Source organism: Arachis duranensis, chromosome 2 (genome assembly GCF_000817695.3).
Source record: "Arachis duranensis cultivar V14167 chromosome 2, aradu.V14167.gnm2.J7QH, whole genome shotgun sequence".
Lineage (NCBI taxonomy): Eukaryota > Viridiplantae > Streptophyta > Magnoliopsida > Fabales > Fabaceae > Arachis > Arachis duranensis.
The window spans coordinates 49,938,174-49,941,291 of record NC_029773.3 but is presented as its reverse complement, the minus strand read 5'-3'; positions in this window follow the sequence as shown (position 1 = coordinate 49,941,291).

Here is a 3,118-nt window from a genome sequence, read left to right as displayed (position 1 = left end):
GTATGAGGAATATGAATTAGATTTAGCATCCCCTTATGACAGTTGCCTGTTTATGGATTAGCGAAAACATAGGATGAATATTTGGTGAAAGAAAGTTTAGGATACTTAGTGAGTTTTTATTACAATGCATTGTATTTATTTAGCACTTTTATCGTACTGGGAACCCATGGGTCGGGGGTTCTCATTCTGTATATATCTCTTGTTTTTCAAATGTAGGTCCAGGTGGCAGCAGTGAGCTGTGATTTGTCTGAAAGACGGCGAAGACCTTTTAAGATCTCTTAATTACATTTTGCTTAGGTTCTCTCCGCTTTTGTTTTTAAAGAACTCATGCTACGTATTTAATCCTTTTAAAAATTTGCCTATAGAGGCCCTTGTCTATCATTTGGGAGAGATTAGGAGATATGGCTGTCAAACTGCTTTTATACTGTACCCTAGCCGGCCTAAACTTCGCAGGTCGCGACTAGTGGCTATCTACTTATGTTATATATCTATATATTGTCCTTCTCTTACTCTCCTTTATGCCTTTATCTGTATATCGCTTTCGACTTCACGCTCTATCTTTTAGTTGTTGATACATGAGTGATACGACTTCGCGATTTTATTTTTACTCTTTTCAAGCTTCTCGATTAATACTCCTTTTAATTTTAATTATAATTATGTATTAAAAATCTCCCTTGAGAGTCGTACTACCTTATTATCATTGACATATGAGTCGACCATAAGAATTTGAATGTTAGGGTGTTACAGTGAATTTGGGTCGGAGGCTGTGAATTTGGGCCAGATGCTGGGAAAAAAGATAAGGACGGTAAGTGATGATTGAATTGTGTGATAATGCATGAGATTGAATGGAGAATTTCTATAGAATGTGTAAAAATTGAAAAGATTGATGGAATAGTGAAAAATGAGGTTTTGAAATGTTGAATTAATGTATTTTAGTTGGAATGTGTAGATGAAGTAGGATTGGATTTGGTTGAGTGTGAATATGTGGATTGATATGGTTCGGGTTCATTTTGTTGATTGAAAATGGTTAAGGCTTGTGAATCTTTGAAAAATTGGTAAATTCTGTTTTTTGGTAAAAATAAATATTTGACCAACTTTGCCAGACGATTGATGATTAGATTCTTTATGGTTTATAATTCACAAATAAATCCTCGTTGCAAGTATAGTTTCTAAACCAACTAAAATCATTTCATACAAAAATTTGGTTGTCACAAGTAACAAACCCCTAAAAATATAAATCAAAGTATTCAAACCTCGGGTCGTTCTACCTAGGAATTGCAATAAAGTGTTCTTGTTATTGGTTATGAAGTATGTTTGGGGTTTTGAGATAATAGACAAGAAATATAAATGGCAAAGGAGATAAACTAACAACTAACAAAGCTCTTGGCAAGGTATGAAAACTAGAAGTCCTATCCTCATTATCCTCCTCAATTGTGATGAGAATTATCCATTGCTCCTACTTAGTTAACCTCTAACTTTGAAGGAAAGTCAAGTGGATGAATTAACTTGATTCCACAAGTCCTAGCCAAATCTTGATGAAAGACTAGCTTTAGTGGCATTCAAGTCAATTAGCAACTTCTAATTATCAATCAACAAAAGAATTAGATAACTCAAGAGTCATTAATTACTCAACAAAACCAAGAGGAACAAAATCTAATTCATAACTAAAAGAAGCATTTCATCAAACACATAGAAGGCAACAAAGGTAAACAACATGAATTACAAGAATTAAAGAGAGATCTAACTACCAAGGCAAGAGATCCACAATAGAAAACCAAATCAAACATGAAAAGACATGGAAGTCATAAATTGCATTGAAAGGGAAATAGAAATCTACATAAGAATTCATAAAGCAAAAGGAAAATCGAAGCAAGAGAAGAAGTAGATCTAAATCTAAGAAATTAACCTAAACCTAATCCTAATCCTAATTCTATAGAGAAGAGAGAGCTTCTCTCTCTAGAAACTAACTCTAACTACTTCTCTCACTAAACTATGTCCTAATGTGTGAAGTGATGTCAATTCCCCCTTGAATTCTGCCTTTAATAGCCTCAGAATTGAGTTGGATCTGGGCCTGGGAAGCCCATAATTTGCCTCCAGCATTTTGCCTTTAAGTGAGTCACGTGTGAGCATCGACGCGTACACGCCATGTACGTGTACGCATCGCTTGGCAATTTTCTATCCACGCGTGCGCGTCATGTGTGCGTACGCGTCGCCATGCGACTCCACGATCCACGCGCGTGCGCGTCTGCTGCGCGTGCGCATCGATCTCAGCATCCCAAATCCTTGTTTCTTCATGAGTTCTCCACTTGCATGCTTTTTCTCTTCATCCCTTTGATCCATTCCTAGCCTTTCCAATCTGAATTCACTAACAAACACATCAAGGCATCTAGTGGAATCAAAGGTGAATTAAATTTAGCTAATAAAGGTTCAAAAAGCATGTTTTCACACTTAAGCACACTTTAGGAGACAATCATAAAACCATGCTATTTCATTGGATAAATGTGGGTAAAAGGTGATAAAACCACTTAAAATAAGTACAAGATAAACCACCAAATTGGAGTTTATCAACGATTTACCTCATCATCACGTCCCTTGTTAGTTGGACGAAATATATAGTCTCGATCTGTCAAGAGCCCAAGTTAAAGGACTATCCGCCGAGAAACTGCAAGAGATTTGTCTATTGGACAAATCGGAGGCGCCGGGAGCCACTGTAGATGACAACAGCTTCGTATATTGTAGGAGGATATGGGATTTAACCCTGAAAAAGTTGGGTGCTGGGGCTTCTTGGTTGAGTGAGGTGAGACGTCAGAGAGAGATGACGGAGAGTCACTAGGTTAGCTTTTGTGACTTTTTTTTGTGGGGGGAGAGGAGGGGGAAGTGGATGACCTTTGATTTTTTATATTTTGTTGGTGATTGCTTCTCATGTTGTTAAAGATGGAAAAAAATTAAAAGAAGATAAAAATAAAAATTGTTTGGATATTTTTTTAAGAAAAATTACACTAAAGGACCGTTATGAAAAATTCACTATTAAAAAAGACTTTTAATATCAAAATTATTAAAAAGGATTAATTTTTTTTAATATTTATGATAGTTAAGAAAAAAAACTAAATCTTCAGAA